The following is an 8918-nucleotide window of genomic DNA, read 5'->3' as shown; positions in this document are numbered from 1 at the left end:
CTTAAAAAAATAAAAATAGAGCTACCATATGATCCTACAATCCCACTCCTGGGCATATATCCAGAGAAAAACATGGTTTGAAAGGATACAGGCACCCCAATGTTCATTGCAGCACTGTTTACGATAGCCAAGACAAGGAAGCAACCTAAATGTCCACTGACAGATGAATGGATAAAGAAGCTGTGGTACGTACACACAATGTAATATTACTCAGCCATTAAAAAGAATGAAATAATGCCATTTGCAGCAACATGGATGGACCTGGTGATTATCATACTAACTGAAGTAAGTCAGAGAAAGACAAATATTGCATAATATCGCTTATAAGCAGAATCTTAAAAAAATGATATAAATGAACGTATTTACAAAACAGAAACAGATTTACAGACTTAGAGAACACACTTATGGTTACCAAGGGGGAAGGGTGAGGAGGAGGGTTAGACTGGGAGTTTGGGATTGCCATGTACACACTGCTATATTTAAAACAGATGACCAACAAGGACCTACTGTATAGCACAGGGAACTCTGCTCAATATTCTGTAACAACCTAAATCGGAAAAGAATTTGAAACAGAATAGAAACATGTATATATATAACTGAATCACTTTGCAGTACACCTGAAACACAACACTGTTATTCAACTATATCCAACATAAAATAAAAATTAAAAAAATAAAAATGAGTTGGTTCTTTGAAAAGCTAAACAAACCTGATAAACCTTTAGCCAAACTCATCAAGAAAAAAAGGAAGGGGCCCCAAATCAATAAAGTTAGAAATGAAAGAGGAGAAGTTATAATTGACACCACAGAAATATAAAGGATCACAAGAGATTACTGTGAACAGCTATATGTCAATAAAATGGACAATATAGAAGAAATAGATTCGTGGAAATGTACAATCTCCCAATACTGAACCAGAAAGAAAAGGAAAAATATGAACAGACCAATTATCAGTAATAAAACTGAATCAGTAATAAAGAAGCAAAAACTCCCAACAAACAAAAGTCCAGGACCAGATGGCTTCACAGGAGAATTCTATCAAACATTTAGAGAAGAGTTAATACCTATCCTTCTCAAACTATTCCAAAAAATTGCAGAGGAAGGAACACTTCCAAACTTTTTCTATGAGGCTAGCATCACCCTGACACCAAAACCAGACAAAGATATCACACAAAAAGAAATTTACTGTCTAATATTACTGATGAACATAGATGCAAAACTCCTCAACAAATTAACAAACTGAATCCAACAATATGTTAGAAGGATCATACAATACGATCAAATGGGATTTATCCCAAGAATGCAAGAATGGTTCAATATCTACAATCCATGTGACATATCACATAAAAAATTGAATAAAAGACTAGCCAGAGCAGCTGAAGTCCTGCAGAAACCAAACTGGCGGCTGGCAGTGGACCCTCTCTAGGGCCTAAGATGGATCTTGTACCCAATTGTTTTTTTACACCATACATATATTCGGCCACATGGCCAGAGGATGACATCTTCCAACAAGCTATCAGTCTCCTGATTATAACAAATCTCAGTGCATATAACCTTTATTTCTTCTTTGCAACACTGAGTTATTATTTTGTCTATGATCATTCATTAATGAAACACTCACAATTTTTCAAGAATCAAGTCTATCAAGAGATTATGCATTCTGTCCAGTCAATGCCATGGATCAGCATCCCCAGAGTTTCACTGTTCCTGATAGAGGTTACAGCAAATTGTATGACAGCATAAAGAGTTTCCATACGGCTGGTTTTGATTCATTGCTGTTATCCTGCTCTTTCTCTTTTTCACTGACATGCTGATCTACTGGATTCACAGAGATCTTCATCACAGACTTGTATATAAGTGCTTACACAAACCTCATCACATCTGGAAGATTCTGACTCCATTTACAAGTCATGCTTTTCACCATCTGGCTGGCGTCCTTCAGAGTCTGCCTTGCCACATATACCTTTTTATTTTCCCCTTACACATGGTAGTTTATTTAGGTTTGTATGTCTTGGTCAATATCTGGACAATTTCCATTCATGATGGTGACTTTCATGTTCCCCAAATCTTAAGGCCATTTATTAGTGGCTCAGCTCATCATACAGACAACCACATGCTCTTTGACCATAACTATGGACAGTATTTCACATTGTGGGATAGAGTTGGAGGCTCCTTCAAAAATCCCTCCTCCTTTGAAGGGAATGGACCAATTAGTCATGTGAAGATGACAGAAGAAGAGAGCAAGAGCCATGCAGGAAATGGTTGTAAAAATGAAAAATTATTCAATGTAGAGTTTACAAGACTGAGTAGATTATTGCCCAATTATTAAATATTTTTGGTCAAGAAAAATAATCTACATACATACAGCCAAGAGGCATAGCAAGTGAATAGTATCATTTGAAAATCAGTATTGTGGGTATAGCTGAGTAATAATCATAATGGTAGGTCAAGGGAACATGTCGTGAATACCAAGATTTTAACCTCATGCTTGAAATAATGGACGTTGGTCTAAGGGACAAGTTGTGTCTTTCTAGCCAGCAGATCTGTAATTTGAATAGCTTGAACAATGATTTTTTAAAAGATAGAGGATAAATTATCAAGGGGACTAGGTTATGCCCTTTTGCCTTAATTCATCCATATTCATTAAGTAAAATTCATTGTGCTTAATGGTATCAAGACTAAACACCACAACAAAGAAATATTAATATAAAGATTGTTCCTTGTTTCAGGAATGACTAACTATTCAGTATTTGTATGATAACGACTACTTGTAGTATTTTGTTCAAGTGGAAACACTGGTGTGAAAAAAATTGTTATATAATGTATTAGCAGCTCAATGGCCTGATTAATAGCAGGTGTTATAAAATTATTGTCTTCCTACGCATAGAAAACTTATTTTCTGGAGACGCTGTCAAATATTACATTTTAATGATGAACAAATAAATTGAAATTTTAGAAAATATTAACACTCTGATGATTTAATCCAGATCTGGGATTATTTAAAGATTTTGATGGTTACTGTTTTAAACCATTATTTAATAAGTGTAAAATTATGTGACTGAATATATTTAGAAAGGGAAATTTGATGCCCAAATAATATATTTGATCCTACTGACTTTTTAATTAAATTGATGCATTTATGTTTCAAAGTTACAATCCTATGATTTTCCATAAAAGGAAATAGTTGCCAAATATTTAGGCCTATCACTGAAGATTAGTTTTGAAATTTTATTTTCCCTCCTCTTTCTTCACTTTTCCCCATTTCCTCTACAAAACGATTTAACAAATACTTTTATAAAGAAATGTCATGTGTTACAACAAATATGTTGGGAAAACATGGTTTGCAAAGATATTCTATAATCTATTTATGTAAAAATCAATAGAAGTTGATTATGACTGTTTAAAAAATTGAATAAAAATAATACGATAATCTCAATGGATGCAGAAAAAGCCTTTGACAAAATTCAACATTCATTTATGATTAATCCTTTATACCCACTTTGTGAAGTTAACACACCTCAATGTAATAAAGGCCATATATGAGAAGTCCACAGCCAACATCATACTCTGATAAAAAGGTGAAAGCATTTCCTCTAAGATCAGGAACAAGACAAGAATGTCCACTCTCCCCACTTTTATTCAGCACAGTATTGGAAGTCCTAGCCACAGAAATCAGATAAGAAAAATGGGAAAGAAAGAAGTAAAATTGTCACTGTTTTCAGATGACATGGTACTATACATAGAAAATCCTAAAGACACCACTGAAAAACTACTAGAGTTCAATGAATTTGGCAAGGTTGCATGATACAAAATTAATATACAGAAATATGTTGCATTTCTGTACACTGATTATGAACAATCAGAAAGACATTTTAAAAAGAGTCCCATTTATCATCATATCAAAAAAATAGGATACCTAGGAATAAGTCTAACTAGGGAGATAAAAAGACTTGTACTTGGAAAACTATAAGACACTGTGAAAGAAACTGAAGATGACACAGATGGAAAGATATACCATGTTCATGGACTTGGAGAATTAATACTGTTAAAATGATCATACTTCCCAAGGCAATCTACAGATTCAATGAAATTCCTACCAAAATACTGAACATATCTCACCCAATTAGAATAAATAATTCTAAAATTTGTATGTAAACACAAAAGACCCTGAACAGCCAAAACAATCTTGAGAAAGAAGAACACAGCTAGAGGTATCACGTTCCCTGACTTCAGACTATAATACAAAGCTACGATAATCAAAACAGTATAGTGCTGGAACAAAAACATACACATATATCAAAGGGAAAGAACAGAGAGTTCATAAATAAACCCACACATTTATGGTTAACTAATCTATGATAAAGGAGGCAAGAATTTACAATGGGGAAAAGACAATCTCTTCAATAAGTGGTGCTGAGAAAACTGAACAGCTACAGGTAAAAGAATGAAATTAGAACATTTCTTCACATCTTATACAAAAATGAACTCAACATGGATTAAAGTCCTAAAGGTAAGACAAGAAACCATAAGACTCCTAGAAGAAAACATAGGCAGAATACTCCTTGACATAAATCACAGTAATATTTTTTGTTTCCTAGGGCAAAGGAAACAAAAGCAAAAATAAACAAATGGTACCTAATTAAACTAAAAAGCTTTTGCACAGCAAAGGAAACCACTGACAAAATGAAAAACAGCCTACAGACTGGGAGAAAATATTTTCAGGTGATGACTATAATGGGGTTAATATCTAAAATATATAAACAGCTCATACTACTAAATATCAAAAAAGCAAACTCAATCAAAAAATGGGCAGAAGACCTGAATAGACATTTTTCCAAACAAGACATACTGATTGCTAACAGGCACATGAGAAGATGCTTGACATCACTAATCAGGGAAATGCAAATCAGAACCACAGTGAAATATCACCTCACACCTGTCTGAATGGCTATGATCAAAAAGGACCACAAATAACAAAAGTTGACGAGGATGTGGAGAAAAGGGAACCCTTGTCTACTGTTGGTGTGAGTGTAAATTGGTGCAGCCACTATCAAAAACAGTATGGGGGTTCTTCAACAAACTAAAAATAAAACTACTAAATGATGCAGCAATTCCACTCCTGAGTATAGATCAAAAGAAAACAAACACACTAATTTGAAGAGATACATGCACACCAATTTTCACAGCAGCATTATTACAATAGCCAAGACATGAAAGCAACCTAACTTTCCATCAACAAATGGGTGAAGATGTGAGACATCTATATCTAAATATAGATATATATTAAACACACACACATAGTGGAATGCTATTTAGCCTTAGAAAAAAATGAAATTTTGTCATTTGCAAAAACATGGATGGACCTGAAGGGTATTATGCTTAGTAAAGTAAGTCAGACAAAGAAAGACAAATATTGTATGTTACCACTTACAGTGGAATCTAAAAAATAAAACTAACTAATGAATATAATAAAACAGAAACAAAGTCATAGATTTACAGAACAAACTGGTGGTGACCAGTGGGGAGAGGGAGGAGTGAGGGCAAAAAAGAGTATGGGGAGAGTGGAAGTGACCCCTGAACCAAGATGGTGGAGTAGAAGGACGTGCTCTCACTCCCTCTTGTGAGAACACCAGAATCACAACTAGCTGCTGGACAATCATTTGACAGGAAGACACTGAAACTCACCAAAAAAGATACCCTACATCCAAAGACAAAGGAGAAGCCACAATGAGATGGTAGAGGGGCACAATCACAGTAAAATCAAATCCCATAACTGCTGGGTGGGTGACTACAGACTGGAGAACACTTATACCACAGAAGTCCACCCACTGGAGTGAAGGTTCTGAGCCCCACGTCAGGCTTCCCAACCTGGGGGCCCAGCAACAGGAGGCGGAATTCCTAGAGAATCAGACTTTGAAGGCCAGTGGGATTTGATTGCAGGACTTTGAGAGGACTGAGGGAAACAGAGACTCCACTCTTGGAGGGCACACACAAAGTAGTGTGCACATCGGGACCCAGAGGAAGGAGCAGTGACCACAGGGGAGACTGAACCAGACCTAACTGCTAGTGTTAGAGGGTCTCCTGCACGGGGAGGTGGGGGGGGTGGGGTGGAGGGGGTGGCGGTGGCTCACAGTGGGGACAAGGACACTGGCAGCAGAAGTTATGGGAAGTACTCCTTGGTGTAAGCCCTCCCAGAGTCTGTCATCAGCCCCACCAAAGAGCCCAGGTAGGCTCCAGTGTTGGTTTGCCTCAGGCCAAACAACCAACAAGGAGGAAACCCAGCCCCATCCATCAGCAGTCAAGGGGATTAAAGTTTCACTGAGCTCGGCCCACCAAACAACAGTCAGCTCTACAAACCACCAGTCCCTGCCATCAGGAAACTTGCACAAGCCTCTATAGCTTCATCCACCAGAGGGAAGACAGCAGAAGCAAGAAGAACTACAATCCTGCAGCCTGTGGAACAAAAACCACATTCACAGAAAGATAGACAAGATGAAAAAGGCAGAGGGCTATGTACCAGATGAAGGAACAAGATAAAACCCCAGAAAAACAACTAAATGAAGTGGAGATAGGCAACCTTCCAGAAAAAGAATTCAGAATAATGATAGTGAAGATGATCCAGGACCTCGGTAAAAAAATGGAGGCAAAGATCGAGAAGATGCAAGAAATGTTTAATGAAGACCTAGAAGAATTAAAGAACAAACAAACAGAGATGAACAATACAATAACTGAAATGAAAACTACACTAGAAGGAATCAATAGCAGAATACCTGAGGCAGAAGAACGGATAAGTGACCTGGAAGACAGAATGGTGAAATTCACTGCCGTGGAACAAAGAGAAAAGAAATGAAGACACCCTAAGATACCTCTGGGACAATGTTAAATGCAACAACATTCGCATTATATGGGTCCCAGAAGGAGAAGAGAGAGAGAAAGGACCTGAGAAAATATTTGCAGAGATTATAGTAGAAACCTTCCCTAACATGGGAAAGGAAAGAGCCACCCAAGTCCAGGAAGAGCAGAGAGTCCCATAAGGATAAACCCAAGGAGAAACACACCGAGACACGCAGTAATCAAATTGGCAAAACTTAAAGACAAAGAAAAATTATTGAAAGCAGCAAGGGAAAAATGACAAATAATATACAAGGGAAGTCCCATAAGGTTAACAGCTGACTTCTCAGCAGAAACTCTACAAGCCAGAGGGGAGTGGCATGATATACTTAAAGTGATGAAAGGGAACAGCCTACAATTAAGATTACTCTATCCGGCAAGGATCTCATTCAGATTCGATGGAGAAATCAAAAGCTTTACAGAACAGCAAAAGCTAAGAGAATTCAGCACCACCAAACCAGCTCTACAACAAATGCTAAAGGAAATTCTCTAAGAGGCAAACACAAAAGAAGAAAAGGACCTATAAAAACAAACCCAAAACAATTAGGAAAATGGTCATAGGAACATACATATCAATAATTACCTTAAACGTGAATGGATTAAATGCTCCAACCAAAAGACACAGGCTTGCTGAATGGATACAAAAAAAAGACCCATATATATGCTGTCTACAAGAAACCCACTTCAGACCTAGGGACACATACAGACTGAAAGTGAGGGGATGGAAAAAGATATTCCATGCAAATGGAAATCAGAAGAAAGCTGGAGTAGCAATACTCATAACAGATAAAATGGACTTTAAAATAAAGAATGTTACAAGAGACTAGGAAGGACACTACATAATGATCAAGGGATCAACCCAAGAAGATATGACAACTGTAAATATATATGCACCCAACATAGGAGCACATCAATACATAAGACAACTGCTAACAGCTCTAAAAGAGGAAATCGACAGTAACACAATAATAGTGGAGGACTTTAACACCTCACTTCCACCAATAGACAGATCATCCAAACAGAAAATTAATAAGGAAACACAAGCTTTAAATGACACAATAGACCAAATAGATTTAACTGATATTTATAGGACATCCCATCCCAAAACAGCAGATTACACTTTCTTCTCAAGCGCGCACGGAACATTCTCCAGAATAGATCACATCTTGGGTCACAAATCAAGCCTCAGTAAATTTAAGAAAACTGAAATCATATCAAGCATCTTATCTGACCACAACACTATGAGATTAGAAATCAAGTACAGGGTAAAAAACTTAAAAAACACAAACACATGGAGGCTAAACAATACATTACTAAATAAGCAAGAGATCACTGAAGAAATCAAACAGGAAATCAAAAAATACCTACAGACAAATGACAATGAAAACAACGATGATCCAAAACCTATGGGATGCAGCAAAAGCAGTTCTAAGAGGAAAGTTTATAGCTATACAAGCCTACCTCAAGAAACAAGAAAAATCTCAAATAAACAATCTAACCTTACACATAAAGGAACTAGAGAAAGAACAACAAACAAACCCAAAGTTTGCCAAAGGAAAGAAATCATAAAGATCATAGCAGAAATAAATGAAATAGCAACAAAGAAAACAATAGCAAATATCAATAAAACTATAAGCTGGTTCTTTGAGAAGATAAACAAAACTGATAAATCTTTAGTCAGACTCATCAAGAAAAAGAGGGAGAGGACTCAAATCAATAAAATTATAAATGAAAAAGAAGTTACAACAGACACCACAGAAATACAAAGCATCCTAAGAGACTACTCTGAGCAACTCTATGCCAATAAAATGGACAACCTGGAAGAAATGGACAAATTCTTAGATAGGTATAACCTTCCAAGACTGAACCAGGAAGAAATAGAAAATATGAAGAGACCAATCAGAAGTAATGAAATTGAAACTGTGATTAAAAACCTTCCAACAAAGAAAAGTCCAGGACCAGATGGCTTCACAAGTGAATTCTATGAAACATTAGAGGTGAGCTATTACCCATCCTTCTCAAGCTCTT

At 36.5% G+C, this 8918-nt stretch overlaps 1 pseudogene across 1 annotated transcript; it reads left to right on the top strand.

Moving 5' to 3' along the window:
* The first annotated feature begins 1433 nt into the window (after positions 1-1433).
* LOC307187890 (lathosterol oxidase-like) lies at positions 1434-2428 on the top strand (annotated as a pseudogene). The gene has a single exon. The product of its transcript is annotated as a lathosterol oxidase-like (transcript).
* Positions 2429-8918: the final 6490 nt, after the last annotated feature.

Source organism: Stenella coeruleoalba, assembly GCF_951394435.1.
Source record: "Stenella coeruleoalba genome assembly, chromosome: 6".
Classification (NCBI taxonomy): domain Eukaryota; kingdom Metazoa; phylum Chordata; class Mammalia; order Artiodactyla; family Delphinidae; genus Stenella; species Stenella coeruleoalba.
Note: the sequence above shows the minus strand (reverse complement) of the source record. Positions and strands in the feature narration are given on the sequence as shown.